Genomic DNA, 21,619 nt, shown 5'->3' on the forward strand with positions numbered 1-21,619 from the left:
TGGCTTTGATATCTCAGGGTATGTTTTAACAGCTGCTTAGGACAGTTTAAACAATAAGAACTTATGTGGTTTGGGATGCGTCTGTGATAGTCAGCTCTGGTCGGAGCGAAATATCACTGCATCTGAGAGCGGCAGCACTTGGCTTCAAGTTTAGAAAGAGTCCAAGCCAAAATGTTCTCTAAAACCCAAGAGAGGAACTTCTAAAGAGGAAGACTGCTCCAAGAGAATGTGTTGGGGGGTAAAAGATGAACTGAGTAGGAAACAAATTGATCCTAACCAACTCGGTTCTTGGAAGAGCACAGGGCATGGCCGTTTCTGGAGAATTCTCTTAAGGTGGATTCGAGCAAGGCTGTTTGTTGGGCGATGCCGTTTGTAAAGGGGCCCCCACGGGGTGGATTCGCATCTGTAAGGGACGCCTGCAAAACCCGAGGGGTGTCCAGCCAATTTACATTTATTTTCTGGGGATCGCCACTGAGCTGGCATGAGCACTTAATTTGTTTCCCTGGTCGACACCCTCAGCCTTCGTAATGATTTCCTCAGATTCTACCCCCGATTGGAACTTGTCCAAGCTGGGGAACGGCACAGTGAGGGATCCTCTGAAGGGCAATAAAGAGCTTCCTGAGGAGAGGATTTCGAGAGATCCTGGGAAGGCCCATTCCGGAGGCCCTACGTCTGACACTTGTGCGGTAGGCACCTTGCCGAGCATTTGACTCCCAGTCTCACGCGGGAGGAATGTGACTCTCATTTTACGGATGAGGGCTTGCCCATTCTTCCATCCGGCCGCTGAGTCTCTGGCTTCCATCAGGTCTCCTACTTCCTAGCAATGTATGTAATAGCGTATTGTAGCCTCTTTCCCCGTACCCTCCAATCGGCTAAAAAACATAAAAGTAGTTTGTAGAGAGGTACTTTTGGTAATGGGCCAACTGCTGGCCGACAGATGACTGTATCGTCCCATTCAAGAGGCAAATTTATCTTCCGAAACTATTGCCTTGGGCATGTTATGCAAACCTCGCAAGGGCTTTCCGTTCTCCCCGGAATAAAGACCAAATTCCTCTGCCTGAACACCCCATGCCAGTCACTCTGAGTGTCACTCTTGGGTGTGGGGCTTACCCGAGTCCTCGCCGGCTGGTCAGGTGGGGATTGTCTTGTGAAGGCTGCTGTTTGCTCCTTAAAAAAAGTGCCACCACTGCCTCTTTTTCTGGAGAAACGCTTGGATTTATAAATAAAATGAACTCAAGACCACATTCTGGCAGCACACGCACTCACACTGAATGCACGGAGAATGGATTGGCATAGATCCTTGCACGCGGATAACCTACTTCTTAATAGTTCCATTTCGGGGAGTAGCAGCTACACGAAGAACTTTCAGGCAGATAGAGCTCTGTTTGTGCAGTGCATTCGTACGGGGGGAAACTGGATAGAACGTCCAGGCACAGACAGAAGTCTACTCCAACAGTGGACTTTTCTTGATGAATTACTGCCCTCGAACTTAACATTTTTTGGCAATATCTACCTATCTTTATATATATTCACGTCTATTGCATATTACATATATGTTAACCATATATATGTATGTGTGTGTGTATGTATATACTATATATGCATGTATATATAATATATGTATATATTTACTTCTATATACAGGTACACAGGTGAGTGGTAGGCTGCCAAGCTCGGTGTGGGGGGTAAGGTGAACAGATGCATAAGGAAAATTCAGATAGAATTACCTCTCAAAGACGTGTCTTCTCTCAAAGGACAGGCACTGGCCATACAGAGGACGAGGCCAAGACAAGGTGTTCTAGAGCTCAGTGTTGGCCACAAACAGGTGGCAGGGACAAAAATAAGGGAGAAGAGGTGTGTCAGCTTCTCTGTTGTCCTGAACTCACTGGCGTCCAACCTAGTTCTCAGGGAGCCCTCGGTGCTCACCGTCTGTGGGATATTCTCTGGGGTCTGCGTCTCCTCCGATTGTATAGCTCGTGGCAGGCTCCGACTCCTCGGTCCCCTCTCTACAAATCGGGGGGGGAAATTTTTGTCTAAGTTTCACGTGTTGTCTCTGGAAAATCGAGCTCGTTCTTTCCTTTGGATTTAGGATTGGCTTCCTCTTGGTTTTATGGGTCCTCAAAGGGCCAACCAAGAACCTACGAGGGATGATGATATGGGCAGTGCGGCGTTGCCTCAACCAAAGCAGGCTGAGTTCTGGGCACTGCAGTGAGCACCCCCACTTCATAGCTCATCCCGAGTGTCTTGTCCCAGAGCTCACAGCAGCAGTGACATGTTAGCAATCAGCTGGTGGGATGGCTTGGGTTGGGGGCTGCTGCTGTGGCTCCCAAAAGCTAAAAAGAGTAGGCTCTAGAGCGTGCAGAAGGGCACTCCACCTTTCCAGCTCCAACCATTTCATTTAAGAATCCTAGTGTTTCCAAATTTCCAACAGATCTTAATTTCTGGGATTCAAGGGTGAGAAATCAGACCTCCCAGAAATTCTTAGGAAGTCCCCAAGTCCTAAGTTATTCTTGAAATAGTCCAACGTTTTCATATTCTTATTAGGATGGTTATCTAAGAAAATGCACTTAATACGTAAGTAACATCAAGTTTAGAGTATTTGCAAGGAACTGTAGTTTATAGCAAATATTCAAATGCTTGAAAACGCCAGCAAACATTAATGGTCAGTATTTGAATAATGTAAGATTGGATCTACAGGAAATGTTAACAGCATAACGCAGAATATCATGTCGAAACTGACAATTTAAGAACTCATTTTCCTTCTGAGATGGTTTATATTTTGGTGCATATTTTGGTTTCATGGGGTCTTTTATAAGTCTATGTGTACATAAATTTGTTAAAAAGTTTATTTATTTTGAGAGAGAGAGAGAGAGAGAGAGCGCGTGTGCAAGCAGGGGAAGGGCAGAGACAGAGGGAGAGAAAGAGAATCCCAAGCAGGCTCCGCACTGTCAGTGCAGAGCCCAAGGTGGGGCTCGAACCCACGAACTGTGAGATCATGACCTGAGCTGAAATCAAGGGTCAGACGCTCAACCGACTGAGCCACCCAGGCACCCCTATTAATACTGCTGTTTATTCCCCCACACGACCCCCCATTGACTGCAAAGGGGGCCGTGAACACACACTCAAAACATGGAAACCGCTACAAGCAAGATCAACTGGGTTGGGGCAGTTCCCCTCCTACTTGTGCTGGTCCTGATTCCCTGAAATGTTGGCCTTAACCCCTGGCTGCTCGTGTTGATAGCTATGCCGCTTTGATTCCTACTTGATGTCAGTGGATTCCGTTAAATCAGTAGTGGCTCTCTGTTGATTGCCAAACTTCAGTTCTCTCAGTGTGATTATAATACTTTCCCCCATTGGCTCAATTTCTTGACCAACTCTTCTTGGGATTTGGGATTCAGAAAAATAACACAATTTCTAGGGATACGCTGGAGGGAGGGGGAATTCCCTCATGGAAACACTGCAGTATTCCAATGTTAGTTTCTGTATTCTGTCCACTTCTTTCTCACATATCCAGTCTTGGAAAGGATCCCTCTTTCTGGGAGCAATCCAGGACGCCACCATGGAGATTGAGGAGCTGTCAACTAAAAATATACCCAGTAGCTAATCTTGGATATCCACCGTTGCTTATTTGGTGGTGTTTGTGGGGTCTTCTTCCAGCAAAGGACGGCTTTAAAACATGTAAAAGCTGAACCACAACAGTCAAGGGAAATTCTTAACTTGAATGGGTTGGAATATAGCATCCATCTGGGAGCCTATGGGTCTTTGATGAAGATGGCGGCCTTGTGCCACATTGAAGATGTGGATCTTGGTCACTTCATTTTCTCATTGAGTATAGAATAAAGAGGTAGTAAAGAGTAGAAGCGTCAGACCACCTGAGTCAAAATCTTGCTACTAACGAGTTGTGAGGCCCTGAACCAGTCACTTGACTTCTCTCGATCTCAGCTCTCTTGTCTGCACAGACCTCACAGAGTGGACATAAAGACTAAATGAAATAATGTATCGACAGTGCCCTGACCCATGCCAACTCTGAACCAAGGAGAACCCGCTGATGTGCTTTTCCTTCTAGAGGAGAAAGTTTTGGTGCCATAAATTTCTAAAATGGTGGTGCTAGGCATAGACTGAAGCCCTCACACTAAATCTAAAAAGTGGTACCAGGAAAGTGCCTGTGTTTGGTGACTCTTCATCTTGGCAGGACTTCAAGGAGCAGCCTTGGGCTTAAACCCAGTAACCAATGCATAGGCAGAGGACAGGCTGAAGAGGTCAAGAATGAACACAGATCAGCGTAGATGCCCCCACCCAGGCCAGTCTGCACGAGTGTTCTGCCCATGCTCGTCTTGTACTTTTTAAGTGGTGGGGCAGGTTTCGTAAGACAAACGGCCACCCGGAAAGAGTTTATTTTTCTGCATCTATCTCAGAAAGATAGAGGGACTCTCAGATCCGGTCACATCATCTGATGTCAGAGTCCCTTGAGTAGCTTTGTAATAGCACAGTCAGTAAACAATGTGCATTGGAGTAGCGTAGAAGGTTCTAGGTTAAGAGTATTATTGTAGATTTTAGCACATTTGAGTTTAAAAACCACTTCTTTTTACTAGCTGTGTGACTTTGGATGAGTCATTTATTACCTCTCAAGTTCTGTTCCCCTGGTTATAAAACAGGGGTAATACCTGTACCTCCCTCAGAGGTTATCTTGAGGATGAAATAAAACGACATATGTAAAAAGCTCTCAACACAGATCTTGGAACACAGTAAACACTCAAGGAATATTAGCTTTTAAAAAATTATTGTTACGGTTGAGTCAAGGAGGTGTATAAACACTCCTTGACATGCTCAGATGTTGCGTTCTTAAATGGATCAAAAGGAATTTTCTCCTACAAAATCTAGTGGGAGGGGAGTGAAGGGAGTGCAGTTACCCGTGAGGATGTGCTTTTCTATTATCCCGGTGCTCCTGGACTTGGACAGCAGGAGAGGTAGAGCGGGTGAGATAGGAAGCAGGGAGGAGATGTTGCAGAGGAGAAGAAGGACCCCTTATGTTCGACGTGCGGAGGGCGCTGTAGGTGGTGGGGCCCCTTCCCAGCATCGCCAAAGGTTGACGGCTGAACAGTCTCCTTCAGCCTTTTCCTGTTGGTTGTTTCATGGCTTCCAATCCCGCTCTGGTTAAGTCACAGGATTTTCACAAGGAGAGTCTTGAGTAGCCTCTCACAAATAGGGCTTTCAAATAGCGCCCCAGTCCGCCACCTACAATGCCTTGCTAGCAGAAGAAGTCTTTGCCAAGACCAGGGTTTACCAGCAGTTGATCACGTCAATACCAGTGATGAGAATTCAGGGCATCCAAACGTCACCTTTCCCGGGGGCCGGATGGAAAACGATTCTTCCGGGATGTTCTGACCAGCGACCGGCAGAGGTGGGAAGACCTGGAAGACGTCATTTTCTGACCCATCCTTGCATTTCTGACCCACTAACTTTTAAAAGGAAATAAAGAGACACGCGAAACTGGACGCTTGTGGGACCTTTTCCTCAGGCTGTGTCGTGAGTCCTGCTGGCTTATTCATGCCTCTCCCAGAGCACGTGCGCTCGTCTGTCTCTGGTGGTATCGTCCACCAGATCCTCTAGGGGTATCTTCCCAGGTCACGAGGGACCCCGCTGCCAGAGGGAATGATGGATGCCCAGCACCCATGCGCACAGTGTGACCTCCCTCTTCCCAGGACGGTTCCTGATTCGGTGTCTGCGTGGCCATAATCAGCTCCACAACAACGACAGTAGCTGCTCGCACTGCCTTCTATGAGTCACACACATCACTAGATACTTATATTATTTCCTTTAGTCCTCAAAACGGGGTAAGTGTCATTATCTCTAGTTTGCAGATGAGGATACTGAGGCTTAGACAAAGTCCTGGATTTGCTGCTCAAGTGAATGGAATTGAAACTTTAAAAAAAATGCTTATTTATTTATTTATCTTGAGAGAGAGAGAGAGAGAGCCAGCAGGGGAGGGTCAGAGAGAGAGAGAGAGAAGGAAGGAATCCCAAGCAGGCTCCGAGCTGTCAGTGCAGAGCCCGACGTGGGGCTCGAACCCACGCACGGTGAGATCGTGAGCTGAGCCGAAGTCGGACGCTGAACCGACCGAGCCACCCAGGCATCCCTGGAATTGAGCTTTACATCTGGGTCTGTGGGACTCCACTTGACTTCACTGTCCACGGCCCAACGGTGGCTTACGTGGATGTGGCCATAGCACCAGATGCTTATTTTGGAGGAACAGAGCTGCTTGGAGAGCTGTAAGCCCGGTGACTCTCTCTTCTGGACACGAGCCCTGCCCTGACGACCCATGCAGGTTACGGGTCTCCCTTGGTTCTCTTTTCAAGACGGATACGACCCCGTACTTTTGCCCCCACGTAGGCCGCGCTGGCAGCCCTTACCTTGAGTTTATGACACAAGCTTTTTGGCGCTCATTACGGCCCTGTGCCTCTTGGGTCACGACGGGACCCCGCGGGCAGAGTCGAGCCACAGCCCTCCCGCTTCTGAGGTCTGCGACCCTGGGAAAGCTGCTTCATTTCTCTTGGTGTTTGCATCTGTGAACTGGGGACAGTAACGGCACCCCATGGGACTACCGGGAAGATAAAACGAGAAAAAAAGTGCTTAGAGGGACAGATGGTTGGGGTGAGCTGCTTGAGGCCAATATTCAAGCTCAGGAGACTTTGAGTGATAAGTACACCTGATGACATGCTAACGAGTTTGCACAGCGCCCGCTGTACTCTCTAGTTTCCTGACTGGTTCGATTCCTCAGCAGATATTTATCGCGTGCTTCCTCTACGTCGCACGCTGTACAAGGGTCACGGATGCGGTTCCCGCCCTGGGGAAATGTACGAGTGCGGGTCGGGGGGTGGTGTAGACAGACATAAAAGCGGACAGGTTCGGCTTCATGTGTCAAGGATGCAGCCTTGGTTCGCTGCCTGGCGGAGAGGCGCACGGGTCAGCCTGGCTCTGCGGGGAAGGAGGAGCAAACGTGCAGAAGGACAGGAAAGGTTTCTGTGCAGAGCGAGCACGTGAGAAGACGCGAAGGTGGGAAGCAGCCACGTGGGGGAGAGGTCCTGCGAGCGACTGGTTGGCGTTGAGGTGCGGGGTCGAGGCTAGGAAATGGGGCTGCGGACAAACGTGGGGGTACGGACTTGACTTTCTTCTGAGGGTCGTGGGGGAGCCGTTTCAGTGTGGTGGGCGGTTTGGGGGGGCTACGAGCGGCCGCGCTCGCAGCTGGGCCACGAGCTGGGAGAGTCCAAATGGGCCAAACGAGCAGTCGGGCTGGACGGAGGGGAAGGGTTACACCTGAGAAATATTCAGGTCTTCACTTTCCCATCTGCAAAATGGGGACAGTAATAGACGCTTCTTAAAAAGCGCCTGCCTCATAGGCGTGTGAGCAGGTGGAACGTTGGAATGTATGCCAGATCCTGGCACACAGTAGGGAGTCAGGGAACGTAAGCTCCGGCCACGATCCTTGCCGCGTGCGGGGCATTTTTCTGTACGCGATACGATTTTCTTTTCCCTGCCTCCGGTACAGGAGGTGATACAATCCTTCTCTTTGGGATGAAAAGACTGAAGCGTGGGGAGGTTAAATGCTTTGAGGTCATATACAGCTGTAGCTAAGCCAATAGCAGCTACTCTATTTAGGACACCTTGATGCCTTTAGAATCTGCTCGAAGTTCCTCTAGACCCCTAGGAAAAGACGCTTTCCATCGTGCCTAGTTCATGACTGTCCTGCTTTCTACCAGAAAGGAATTCAAATCCTCGTTAACAGTCAGAGTTGGAAGTAACTTTATTGAGGACTTGGAAAAATTAATGACAGTCTTGTGTTAGTTCCCCCCCGCCCCCATCTGTTGTTAAAAGCAAGGCAAACTAAAACAACAACCGAAAAATCCAATGTACAGAACTTAGGCCAAAATCCAAAACGAGACACAGGTAGTTATGGATCTCCACTGCCTGGAGACGTTCCCCGTTCCCCCACCAGCCTTTCTGAAAACTCCACAAGACTCTAGGGAACACACTTTGAAAACCGCTGATCAGAAAATTCCTTCTCTGACTGGCGAGGAACCAAGAGTACAGGGGAGAGGACAATTTGCAGTGTCACCCACGGCAGGAACTCATCGGGACTGGGGGGGCCATTCTTCCAGCGGTTGTCCTGGATTTAGTCACGGCCACGGCCACCCCTCCCGTGCGCTGTGCAGAGCCCCGAGGAAGGGGCTCCCTGGTTGGTGAAAGCCTGTCTTCATGTTCACAGGATGGATATTCCATTTTCTGTGACTTCCAAATTTTCTAGAATACATATGTATTACTTTTATAATTAAATTAAAAAATTAATTAAAATAAAAAAATATATGAAGCTGGTAGCAAGAAAGAAGCTATTTGTAAGCCAAGCATGGGGTAATTCCATGTGGACTTATCTTGCCTTTGGATTTCCAGGTGGCTTGTTGTGGTGACTTTGGGTTGGGTGTGCATGTTGTTCCAAGGACATGTGGTGCTGGTCTGTGAAGGGGTGCTTGTTTTCTGTTAAAAAATTTTTTTAATATTTATTATTCTGATTATTTTTTATTTTAGAGAGTACAGGAGAGAGGCAGAGGGAGGCTCCTTGCTCAGCGTGGAGCCCGATGTGGGGCTCGACCCCATGACCCTGGGATCATGACCTGAGCCAAAATCAAGAGTCATATGCTGGGGCGTCTGGGTGGCTCAGTCAGCTGAGCGTCCGACTTTGGCTCAGGTCATGATCTCGCGGTCCATGAGTTCGAGCCCCGTGTCAGGCTCCCTGCAGACAGCTCAGAGCCTGGAGCCTGTTTCGGGTTCTGTGTCTCCCTCTTTCTCTCTGCACCTCCCCTGCTCACACTTTGTCTTTCTGTCTCTCTCTCTCTGTCTCTCAAAAATAAATAAACATTACAAAAATAAAAACAAAAACAAAAGAGTCATATGCTCAACCAACCTGAGCCACCCAGGCGCCCCTCCTCTTGGAGATTCTGGTCCCAAATTGCCAACTGCCCTGCAGACCAACCCGATTTCTGCCTCTCTGTCTTTGCCCACTTCATTCCCTCTAAGAAAGACTTTTTCCCTCTCTCTCTCTGCTTCTCATCTACTCATATTACTTTTCTTTTCTTTTTTTTTTTTTAATTTTTTTTTTCCAACGTTTATTTATTTTTGGGACAGAGAGAGACAGAGCATGAACGGGGGAGGGGCAGAGAGAGAGGGAGACACAGAATCAGAAACAGGCTCCAGGCTCCGAGCCATCAGCCCAGAGCCTGACGCGGGGCTCGAACTCACGGACCGCAAGATCGTGACCTGGCTGAAGTCGGACGCTTAACCGACTGCGCCACCCAGGTGCCCCTCATATTACTTTTCAAAGGACCCTGTCCCATCCGCTTCACTCATTCACTGATTTACTCATCCATCAACAAATATTTATTAAGCCTTCTGTGTGTCAGGCACTGGCTGTTCTAAACCCTGGGGCTGGAATCAAGTTGACATGGTCTCTGCAACTGCAGAAGTGAATTTTCGGTGTGAGAGACAAGTAAACGTATGAACTCACGTATTATCTGTCCATCCATCCAATTTCGAAGCGCGGTAAGTGCTACAAAGGAGAATACCGAGGTGGTCCCATTTTAGAACAGATGTTCCGAGAAAGCTTCTTTGGAGAAGCGACCTTCAAGATGATACCTCAGGATGCAAGTGAAGGGCAGTGGGGCTGCTGAGGAAAGAATATTTGGGGCAGATGAGCCCCTCAGTGAGAAGAGCCAGAATGATGGAGGAAGTTAGTGAGGCTGGAGTAGGGTGAGTGGCTATGACCACCCAACACCCTAAGTCTCTCACTCACCGATTTTGGGTAGTTTGTCTCCCTCCATTGGAGTGTGAGCTCCGCGAAGGAGGGCGCTTTTGTCTCATTTGTTTGCTCCTTTATCCCCAGTGCCTAACGCAGTGCTTACGACCTAGTAGGCGCTCGATGAATCCATTTCCGGGAACGAATGCACGGGTGGATGAGTAAACGGTGCAATGCAAAGAAACCGGAGAGGCGGCGAGTAGGGGTGAAATCATACGGGGGCTGTGGGTTAAGATGGGTGCCCGGGTTGTAGTCTACGTGCAGTGGCAGGTAAGAGGGCGACACAAGAATTATGTCAACAGAAGAATTACATGATGTGAGACACGCTTTGAAAGGAGGACTCCGGCCTGTGGTGTGAAAAGAATCGGAGACGTGCAATCAGAGAATCAAAGTCACTTAAGCGGCTATCGCAGTGACTTGTCGAAAGGAGGGACATGTGCTGGTGGCAGTGTAGACAGAGAAAGGGATGAATTTGTGATATCTTGGGAGGTAGGAATAAAGACTTGTTGAGGGGTTTTGTGGCAGATACCTCAGACTGATTTCCCAATATCCACTCTCCCCTTGCTCGTCGCTAATTTAATGCTACATAATGTAAATTATATAACTGCTATAATAGAAATGTTTTGGGGGGTGACAATGTACCTAATGAAAAGAATAATCTGTATTTTCCAGCTTCTGTTGCAACTAAGCGAGGCCATGCGATACGGTTCTAGTCAACAAGACATCAGAGGGAGTTGCTGGTCAGGGAGTCTTGCAAAGCTCTTTAAGAGAAAGTCCAGTAAAACCTTGGTTTGCGAGCATAATTCGTTCCAGAAACAGGCTTGTCATCTAAAGCACCCGTCTATCAAGGCGAATTTCAAGAAACCATCGGCTCAGCTCCGATCCTGTGACGTTGGGCATCCCGTACGACTCGTATTGCAAGGCACGGCTTGTTTATAAAGTTACAATTTATTAGAAATGTTTGCTTGTCTTGCGGAACGTTCGCAGAACAAGTCACTGGCAGTCCAAGGATTTACTGGATATTCAGCCGTCAAGTAATCTTTTTCCCTTTGCTACTCCCCTCCTTCCTGCCCTGGGTGCAGACACTGGTGTGGGTAGAGCAGCCGTCTTGCGGACAAGGGGCAGCAAGTGTGAGGACAGTGGCCCGTCGGGAAACAGAAAGTTAGGAGACAGATCTCTGATAACATTCTGGAGCCTCCGCTGTACCCTGGACTACCTCTCTTTGGCCTTCATTTGTGAGAAGCGTAATCAGACTCTCATGTGGTTAAATCATTGCAAGTTACGTTCTGTTTATCTCCTCCCAAGCGTATTCTAACGGATTTAGGTTGGACGTAGGGGAAGCAAGGAAGGAGCATCAGATAGTTTGAGGTTTTTTTGTGGCCCTGAGCAAGTAGGTAATTGGAAAACTGGGTGAGGAGCGAAATTTAAACGGGGGTGGTGTGTGTCAATACATGTATGTGTTTGTATGTGTGTGAGTGAGTGAGTGAGTGAGAAAGAGACAGACAGACAGAGCCAGACAGGTGAAATCCAAAACTTTCGGTTTGCAATATGTTACGCTTGCGACGTCTTGCATATGTTAAGCGTGAGACATCTAGGTGGTGATATTAACCCGATAGTCGATTACACGATCCTGTTGTTGACGGATCCTTCCTATCTGGAATAAAGACCGAAATCAGGCAGCTGACAGCGTAGAGATACTATTTAAGGTCTTGTGAAGGGCTGGGATTTCTAAGAGCAGGACAGGATAAAGGTGGAAGGAAACAAGGCTAAACGCAGATCACGTCAACAGTTAGGGCGAGGGGGAGAACTGCCGTAGAAGGGACCAAGAAGGCGTAGTTGGTGAGGAGAAGCCAGAGAGCCGTGTGGGGTGAGGAAAGTGGACTTTCTGAGCCCATCTCGCTCATGTGTGGCCCCACGTGCACTCTCTGTGTCCTGCGTTGGGAGGTTATCGCTCTTCCTGTGTGGGGGCCGACTTCCCTCTGTGGTCCAGCCTTCGGTCTCCAGGGACCAGGATCCCGTCTGTGCCCTGGAGTTCTACGGTCCAAGCACTGCACTTGACCTTGAGGTGATGCTCCTCTGCTTGGAAGGGATGATCTGTGCCCACGGGGGTCAGGGAGGAAGAAGACGGTGGCCAGAAAAAAGGAAAATGAGAAGCTGGAAAGTGTGCCCCACCCCCGACTGAAAGGCCCGTTGAGCAGCAGCAGAATGAGACACGTGATCTTGCCAGAGAGAAGCTTGTTCAAGAACGATTTCAAGAGCTGTTGCCCATGGGGCCTAGTAGAAGCCAGACAGACTAAAGGAAAGATGGTATAGACTACAAGAATTGCACTGGGGCAAGGTTCAGGTGAGAGGGTAGCTGGGACCGGAAACACCGAGGGCTTACCCCGGAAACAGAGCAGGAAAGGACAGAGCGTTCCCAGCACTGAGAGGAGCTCAGGGTGGCTGCTGGGGGGGGGGGGGGGTAAAAAATGAGGCAGGAACTGTGGACCCCTGGCTCACGCTGACCCACACTCATGACATTGGCTGATACTCAAGATTTCCCACGCTGGTCTGTCATGGAGGGCTGATGTCTAGCTAGGCTAGAGGCCTAGTGGGTATGAGAAAATAAATAAATAGAAGAAGTTAACGAACGCGGAGATTTTGCAGTGTTAAGGGCTACGAAGTACAAGCAGACATGACGATATGTTGCAGCTAGAGCTGCCCGTAGCATGGCCCCTGGGTCAGTAGCATCATATCGCTGGCGTATCATTGGCAATGAGCTTGTTACGATGCGGAATCTCAGGAGACGCCCGAATCAGAGTCTGCACTTTAACCAGATCCCCCTCACCATCCCCATGATTCCTACACATGTTCATGTTTGAGGAGCACCGTGCTAGAGAGTGTTTGGAAAGGGGATCCCCCGGGTGGGGTAGTTATGGCAGGTTTCTCTGTGAAGGTGACATCCGAGATGAAGAGAAGCCATCCACGTAAAGATGGGGAAGCACAGCATTCCAGATAGCGGGAATGGAAATTTCCAGGGACTGGATGGTAATAAGCTCAGTGTGTTCAAAAAACTAAAGAGATCGGTTTCCGCGTCACGAACTCATCTCTCCTTACCTGGCCAGCCCTTAGCCGGCTGTCGGACCCCAGTCTAAACCTCACTTCCTTTTGGAGGCTTCCTTGACCCTACACCACCCTTCCCGTGCAATCCCGCCCCCAAACTCCGCCCCCAAACTACTCCTGTGTGAGAGCGGTCTCATTGTTTATCTCCCCAGCATCCCTGCCATCTTGGCACCACACGGGTGCCCTGTTTTTCTATATTTTATGTATTGATTTTTATTTATTTAAAAAAAAATTTTTTTTTCAACGTTTATTTATTTTTGGGACAGAGAGAGACAGAGCATGAACGGGGGAGGGGCAGAGAGAGAGGGAGACACAGAATCGGAAACAGGCTCCAGGCTCTGAGCCATCAGCCCAGAGCCCGACGCGGGGCTCGAACTCACGGACCGCGAGATCGTGACCTGGCTGAAGTCGGACGCTTAACCGACTGCGCCACCCAGGCGCCCCTGATTTTTAATTTGTAAGTAATCTCTACACCCAAAGTGGGGCTCGAACCCACAAGCCGGAGATCGAGAGTCACACACGCCACCACCTGAACCAGCCAGGTGCCCCTGGACAGGTGACTTATGATTTTGTTAAATGAATAGTTGAACGAAAGTGAGAAACCCGGACAGGTGGGAGAGGCAGGCCATAAAAGCATTCACACTAAGGCTCTGCTGAGGGGCGAAGTCGGTAACTCTTGAAACCCTCTGGTCTTTGCTTGGGCAGATACACCCCCACTCTGCTCTCTGGGTCACCGGTCCTCACACATTTCCTTCCTCTTGACCCTTATTGCTCTGTGACCTGTGTTCAGACTCTAAATATTTCCTTTCAGTCAGGGATTCAGGGTCCGGCAGAGGACACGAGCTGCTGGAAACGCTACTCCAGCTCCATGGTTGAGAACGAGCAACTGTAGGAGCTCAGAGAGGGGCTTTGCTCCAAACTCCGGAGGCCTGTAGGGGGTTCCATTTGAGCTGGTTCCAAGGCGGGGAAGACGACTTTTTTTCCCAGTTTGAGAGAACAGTGGCGAGATGATGGTCACTGGGTGGTAAAGGTGACGGAGGGGCAGTGCTGTTCGTGGTGGTGATGTGGGTTTGGAACGGACACGGTGGTGGGGGTTGGTGGCTGTCGTGGTGGGCGTGGTCACGGTGATCACAGCGATAGCGAAGCACATGCCACACAGAGACCACGGCATGCCCCTGAGCGTGAAGTAGTGAAAGTTACGAAAGATCTCGCTGAGTCCAAAAGCTAGGAGAGGTCCCCTTCGGTAGGCAGGGTGTGGATGAGACGGGGAGGTAGGTTACAGCCATTGTCATCCAAGGTTTAAGTCACTGATGGGTTTGGTTAGCCTTGGTTGGTAGGAAGAGAACCGGCAGCATTGTTGGGGGGGCGCTGATATCTCCCGTCGTAACTGCCGTCTCGTTTTATAAGTGTCAGGTCAGACCCTAGGGTGGAAGGAGTGTATGGAGTACGCACATATTCGCTTCTCCTTAAATCCAGCGTCCTAGAGGAGGAAAGAATTTCCCTTTCCAGGCAGGAGAATACTGAAATCACCCAAGAGTGGGATTTACAGGGGTGCCGGCCGGCTCCACCAGAAGAACAAGGGACTCTTGATCTCGGGGCTGTGAGCTCAAGCCCCACACTGGGCGCAAAGCTTACTGAAAATAAAATGAAATAAAATAAAGTGTGAGAAAATAATATAAAAAGAAAAGGAGATGAAGTGAAGTGAAATAAGAGAGAAGAAAATAAGAGGAAAGAAAATAATGATACATACAGATCTTCGTTGACTTACGAGGGGGCTACCTCCTGATAAACCCACTGAAAGTCGAAAATACTAGAAGTTGCAAATGCATCAATACACCCGACCCACGGAACCTCACGGCTCAGCCAAGCCGACCTTACCCGTCCGCGCTCAGCACACTTCCGTTAGCCGGCAGGTGCACAGACCCGTGTGACACACAGCCTGTCTGATAACACAGTGCCGACGGCCTCATGTGACCGACGGAGAGCTGTGCTGCGGTGAGAACCGGGACGGCCGTGCGGGTGCGGGATGGTCGTCAGCGTGTCGGTCGTGGACCCTCGTGACGGCGGGCTGCCTGGAGGCTGCGGCCCCACCGCGGGAGAGGACCATGCTGCATATTGTCCGGCCAGCTCTGGAAAAGATTCAAGTTCAAAATTGAAAGTGCCACGTCTAGTGGATGTGTCTTGTGTTCACACCACCCATAAAGTCCAAAAATCCTCAGTCGAACCATTGCAACCCAGGGGGACCCTCCGTAGCTACCTCAGCCACGTAATTGCTTTCCTCTGCTGAATCAGTCAGTACTTCCTTTACCCATTCAAAATATTCTTACCGAGTGCTTGCAAAGTTCGGTGCTTGGGAAAGGCCGGTCAAAAAGAACTGTAAGTCACTTCCTCCGCAGCCCTCAAGGAGCTTACACAAGAGGTAGGGGTGTGGGGAGCACGGAGGACCAGAGTCAGGATGCCCGTGTTCTCTTCCTGATTCTGTAGACTTAGCACAGCTCTCTGACTTGCTCATTCGACACTTTCTTCCTGAGCCCTTACCGTGTTCGTGGTTCTGTGTCGGAGAACACAAGGATAAGTTCAATGGTTCTTGCCCAGAGGAGCAAGAAGCTTGGAACCTAGGGAGGAGACTTCTCCAGACCTCTGTTTTTCATCTCTATTATTATGCGTCTGCATATGGGTGGACAGGGGGCGGTTGAGCAGATGATTTAAGATCCTTTACAAATTTAATAATAAAAATATATTTTTTAATGTTTATTTTTGAGAGAGAGAGAGAGAGCAAGAGGGGGAGGGACAGAGAGAGAGGGAGATGCAGAATCCGAAGCAGGCTCCCGTCTCCGAGCTGTCAGCACAGAGCTGGACTCGGGGCTCGAACCCACGAACGTTGAGATCGTGACCTGAGCCCAAGTTGGACGCTCAACCGACTGAGCCACCCAGGCGCCCCCACAAATTTAATATTTCATGACAAAAAGACCCAAGACACGTAGAGAGCTCTTGGCTTACAAACAAGCTCAAAGTCTACGCTAACTTCGCTAGATGCTATAAAAATCGCAGAAAGCCACCCCCCTCCCCTCCCCCGCTCACATACGCAGGAGAAGTTCTCTAGGGTCCTTGTAAAAGGTGATGGTAGGTTTGTGAAGACCAGTCAGTTTTCGAACCCCAAGTGCAGGGCATGGGACCATCCAAGGGAATTCGGGGCCCTACGGGCTGTGGCTGGGGACAGAGTCATATAATGAAAAACCGAGTTGTTCTGTATTCAGGCTGGGGAATGTGGTTTGAGTGGCTGTGGGAACTTAAACTTTCTGACTTTCCGTGCAAGAGAAATCTCAACCCCCAAGCGTGTTGGAGTGACTTCTCTGACACAGCACATGTAACTTGGCTCCCTCCTGAGGTCTGTTTTTCTTGCTCTCAGAAGAAGAAATGGCCTAAACAATCCTCATGGGCCAGCAGTTGAAAAAATATTTGTTTTGGTTTTGTCGAGCGTGTTCCCCATTTCAAACGTGAACGTTTTGAGGGGACGGGAGATTCTCAGTGTGTACGGTTGATTCATTTACGCGTAACGTATCGGTTGTTTTGAGGAGAGACCTTATGTCCGAGGAGGCTATAGGAAGCTTTGCTGCCCCTTTCCTCTCAAACGGGAAGTTGCATTTTGCCAAAAGTAAACACATGTGAACCCGGGAAGGTTTGTTTAGCTTCTAACGCTGACTTCAGGACCTGGGAATGGAGACTGCGCTTGGCAAAAAAAATGCCTTCTCCGGGATCTATCTGGGCCAAAATGTTCTCTGCTCAGGACCTGGCCTTTGTGCTCTGGTAAACATCCTCCCCGCACCAGCCCCCAGAAATTCGCCGCCAAAGTCCCTCGGCGCCTTTGCTAACTTCTCGGGAACGGTCGAAAGCCGACGGCCACTTGCAAACACGCTGTTAGCGGGGCGCGGCTTTCCGAAGAGTGGCCGCTTTATGGGGCCAACCTGAGGTTTGGAGACGTCGGGGGACGTGCGTGCGGGTTGGCGTTCCGGCTGAAGACGTTTTAGGACAGTCACAGCTCCCAGTCCACCGACACGGTAGCGCTAAGCGCTTGGCAGGACTGGTCTTGTGAGTCCTCGCACGGGACCGAGGGGGAAGGCACTGAAACCCGCACACAAGGAAACCCAGGCTCGCGAAGGCTGAGAAACGGCTCAAGGTCACAGAGCGAGGTGAGCAGTGGCGTCCTCTGCCTTCCGGTTTGGAGATTTTAACCGGTTCAGGATCCATCTCCGAACCTCAGGAAGTTACACGCTATTCGGGAGAGACCCACGCGATCGAGGCAAAGAGCAACGGAGGGCAATTTGCTAGGACAGGGCCAAAGAATCGAGCAGGTTGCATTTCAAGGTTTCCACGAACACGTTTAACATGAAACCTATCTTGTTCCACGAAGGATTTAGGGCAGGTGATAAAAACTGGGAGAGTGTCTGAATAAGTAGAAAGGCGGATTCCCGTCCGCGGGAATCTGTGATGATGCTCCGGAGAGGGGCTCTGGCTCGCCTTCGAAGACCCTGGAAGGACGGGTAGGAATGAGATAAGGAAGGAACGTCTCAGAGTTGGGGAATCGGACCCCACCGTCTCTCTTGAGGGCTTGCATCGGGAGCTACTTCATAGGAACATCCCAAGTGCACTAGGTGCCCTTCCTGGGCCCTGATGTTGCTCTCTCTAAACTCGTACATGCTTGGGAAATATTTTAGCCGCCTAAACATACACGGAAACACTTGGCCCGCGATGTAATCCATCGCTGAGAGGCGGTGGCTAAGCCGGTTGATTCCTCACCTGAAACTCGGCCTCCCCCTACCTCGGCATGCCATCGGGAGCCCGCTGTCCCACGTCCCCGTGGCACCGCTCTCGTCGGGGTTGGGAAAACACGCCGTTGCTTACGTTGCTTCCCCGCTGTTCTTTACAGACGTTGTCTCGGATCCGCACAGCTGCTCTCGCGTGGTAAGCGAGATTAGGCCCATTTCACAGCGGGTAAAACTGAGACTGAGGGAGATTAAGAGCTTTGCCCCATGCCATATACCAACTCTTCGATGGAAGAAACGGGGGTGATGCTAAAGTGCTAGTTTTCCACGCCACGCACGTGGTCGCCCTGGAACAGAATAAAGACCGCCCAGGCAGTTTTTAGCCGGTATTCTGGATTTGCTTAAAGTCCTTACGAGATGTTAACAGCTCGAAGTCCCGTAATGGTACGGGAGACCTGAGCAGCCCAGTGCATTTTCTTTCATTCAATCTAACGGGGACACAGACCTCTGGCTTCCCTTGTAGAACCCCCCTTTTGAAGTGTCTCTGTTTTCTTCATTCGGAAGAACAGATCAGCATCTCTCATGCAAGGCCTGGCTCTACGCCCATCTCACTTTTGCAATGAATTTAGCAACATCTGCTTTGCCCATTAAAGTGATTTTTCTCTTCCTGGCCCTGAGCCTGTGTGCTTGCTGCAATTGATTACCAGCAATTTCCTTCCCAAACCAGAGGGTTCAGTGAACTCTAAATTGAATTGTTGCTCACTGGGTCTCCTCTGGACCAATGCAGACGGCTTACGTGCACAATGGTCAAGCCGCTTCGGTTCCCAAATCTATAGAGGCCGATGATTCTGGTTACACACAGGGGGAGGGACCCGGTGAGTGACAGTTCCCATTTTTTGCACACAGCGGCCTAGGGCTGTGGCCGTCTCTGGGTTTCTCAATTTCAAACCTAAGGTAGGGGGCAGGGTTGGAGCCAGCTTGCGTAGACCACAGTTCCTGCGGTGTTCACACGTCCTTTCTGTGACTCCCACTGTACCACCGATGGCCTCAGATGTAGCTGACCAGAAGGCTTACGTAAGAGACAACCGAGAAAAATGATCTCTTGCTCTAGAAGGATCACTTAAAGACCTCTGAACGAGGGGTGCGCTGTACCCTTTCGAAGGCAACTGTGGGTCCTCCTGTGTGGCTCAGGCAGCTTTTTTTTTTAAGTTTTAAAAACCTAGTTAATTAATTATTATTATTAATTTTTTTTGAGAGAGAGAGAGAGGGCAAGCAGGGGAGGGGAAGAGAGAGAGGGGGAGAGAGACTCCCAAGCAGGCTACACGCCCAACGCGGAGCCTGACGTGGGTCTCCGTCCCACAAACCGGGAGATCCTGACCTGAGCTGAGGTCGACAGTGGGAGGCTCAACCGACTGGGCCCCCCGGGCGCCCCCCGCCCCCGCCCCGCCGCCCCGAAGCGGTTTTTCTTAATAAAGCGAAGTCCCAGATGTGGATCTGGCCTGCTGTTCCGTCATTTCTCTGGCAGATTCCTAGTCGTCTTTAAAGATGTGGGCTGACTGTCACCTCCAGGAAGTGGGTGCACGCTCCCCCCGCTTTGCTTACCACGCTCATCCTATGTCAGTGCTTGTATCTGCTTAGGTAGAGCCCTGTGACACGCATCTTCCAGTCTGTGAGCTCGGACCCTCTTCCTCATTCACCCCACCACGCCCCCATATCCGGAGCAACACACAGTAGGTCCTCAGCTGCCTGCCTTGTGGGAAGGTTTTACACTGGTGCTTCAAGCTATTCCCGGAACGTCTCTCTTCCCCCACAGCGCTGGGGTCTTCACAGAAGGACAGTGGGGCCCAGCTGGTGACTTAAAGGAGCGGAACTCAGGAGTCCGCTCCAACACATCTCCAAAAAAAAAAAAAAAAAAATCAAGAGGGCCCACTACTATTCCTAACCAAGTCGCTGCTGTTTATCAGAGTGGTTAATTTAAAGCTGAGTGTCTACACTAAGAAAAAGGCGACACGCCTGACTAAACCCAGTGGTGGCGACAATAACTTGAAATCATTTGAGTCATTGCGTTTTCTGTTTCTTTGACAGACATCCCCCAATTCCCCCTGCGATTGCTGAAGAAAGCCCACCTCTGTCAGTAAGCACTTCTGAAATGATTATCGCACCCACGGCTGCCTATCTGATTCAGATCTTATTTTCACAGACCTCTTTTGCAAGCATCGTTGGTGCTGAGCAAGCCCCTTTGCTTTTATTTCTGGAAGAGGTCTCCTTTGTGTTATTATCGTAGTGAGAAGTGTGAGAAAGAGCGCGCTTTTCCAAAAAGGGACGGTTCAGCTTGCGGGTGTGAGACCCACCCCTCTTAGCCAAGCAGATTCCGAGCTGAACCTCCCAAGCTTTCGGGGGATCCTGGCGTATCTCGCTTCTAGAAAGGTCTTAGGTCTTTACTGAAGCCCCGCACATCGGCAGGTGGTCCTTGGACCTGCTGAGGAGATGGGCAGGTGCGCTTCAAGGGTAGTTTAGCTGGGTCTCGTATGCGGATGTGTAGTTAAGGGGAGGGACATTTAGCATTTCTTTTTTAATTTTTATTCGTTTTCAGCTTTGAAAACCTAACAGAGGGAAGGCTGGGAAAATGTTCCAACTGCCTGCCTTTGCTCTGATACGTCCATTTGTCAGGTACAATGGAACCTGGTGCCCTTCCGGGGGCCGTGCCTGGCCGCAGGGAGGGAGGGACCTTGAACCAGCCTGGGCCGTGTGCACTCCTGCTGTGTCACCTCTGCCACCAGGCACCCTGGAGGCCTGGGATACAGAAACGCATCCTTCCCCTTCCAGAGCCTTGGCTCCAGTTGAACAAGGCTTTTCTTTGAAAAAAAATTTTTAACGTTTATTTATTTTTGAGACAGAGAGAGACAGAGCATGAACGGGGGAGGGTCAGAGAGAGGGAGACACAGAATCTGAAACAGGCTCCGGGCTCTGAGCCGTCAGCACAGAGCCCGACGCGGGGCTCGAACCCACAGACCGCGAGATCATGACCCGAGCCGAAGTCGGCCGCTTAACCGACTGAGCCACCCAGGCGCCCCAGAACAAGGCTTTTCTAAGAGAAGTGGATCGCCCTGATGTCCAACTCGTCAAGCCCATGCTTAGTCCAAATTTCTGGATTGGACAACTAGGGATTTAGGGACGGGCTAGAATGTATCCAGAGCTAACTAGATCTCCTCCACCATCACATCACCTCCAGTGACCAAAGGGGCAGTTCATTTACACGGATGCTTATCACGTGCCAGGCACTGGGTAAGACCTTAGAGGCTCGATAGCCTCATCGCCCGGCTTCATGAGACAGGTTATGATCCCATTTTACGGAGGCTCTGAGGCTGCGGTTATTTTAGGGAACAAGGATTTGTTGAGGGGAGCGGGCACTGGCTAAGTGCTGGGGAATGAAGTAAACACACTCCTTCCTTAAGGAAGTGTCCATTGGCCCAAGAGGTCTCTGTTGGCCCGATTCGAAAGCTTGCCATGAACCCTGCACACAGTTCCTCGGAGATCGGGACGCGCCTGGGGACCTTCTTAAATCTCCCGTCCGCTCAGCATGGACACTGCGGAGGGAGAAGATGAGCTGAGTTCGACTTTCCAATGGCACACCACCGTGGAGTGTGAGCTCACTCGGGCGCGAGTCTCAGCCCATCCGTCTTCTGCTGGGCACAGAATGTGCTGTGGAATGCGGGCCAACAATCGCGTTCGCTGCGCGCAGTGAAGATAGTGGAGCCCCGTGTGCTGTGACCGGCTGCAGAGGAAGTCTTTTAGCCCTCTACATGCAGTGAGCTTAATTCTTCTTCTCTCTCCATTTTCGCACGCCTCCACACTTCCTGCTTCGTCCTGGGCCTGGCAGTGCTGAAAACCTGAGACAAAATGTCCTTCC

At 50.2% G+C, this 21,619-nt stretch overlaps 2 long non-coding RNA genes across 9 annotated transcripts in view; one reads left to right on the top strand and one right to left on the bottom strand.

The window, feature by feature from the left end:
- LOC124518666 (uncharacterized) overlaps positions 1 to 21,619 on the top strand; it is a 91,053-nt gene that overhangs the window by 53,820 nt on the left and 15,614 nt on the right. The window lies entirely within an intron of this gene.
- LOC124518665 (uncharacterized) lies at positions 13,371 to 18,442 on the bottom strand. 7 transcript variants are annotated; one of them, XR_006963721.1, is made up of 5 exons: positions 17,849 to 18,442; positions 16,032 to 17,475; positions 15,204 to 15,659; positions 14,825 to 15,075; positions 13,371 to 14,580 (listed from the first exon to the last, which is right to left on the bottom strand). It is a non-coding gene; the product is annotated as an uncharacterized LOC124518665 (long non-coding RNA). The 7 variants fall into 7 exon arrangements; XR_006963719.1 differs by having other exon boundaries at positions 17,766 to 18,442; XR_006963718.1 differs by having other exon boundaries at positions 17,744 to 18,442.

Source organism: Lynx rufus, unplaced genomic scaffold (genome assembly GCF_022079265.1).
Source record: "Lynx rufus isolate CCGP_SWC_20201006 ecotype Redwood Valley unplaced genomic scaffold, mLynRuf1.p SCAF_25, whole genome shotgun sequence".
Taxonomy (NCBI): domain Eukaryota; kingdom Metazoa; phylum Chordata; class Mammalia; order Carnivora; family Felidae; genus Lynx; species Lynx rufus.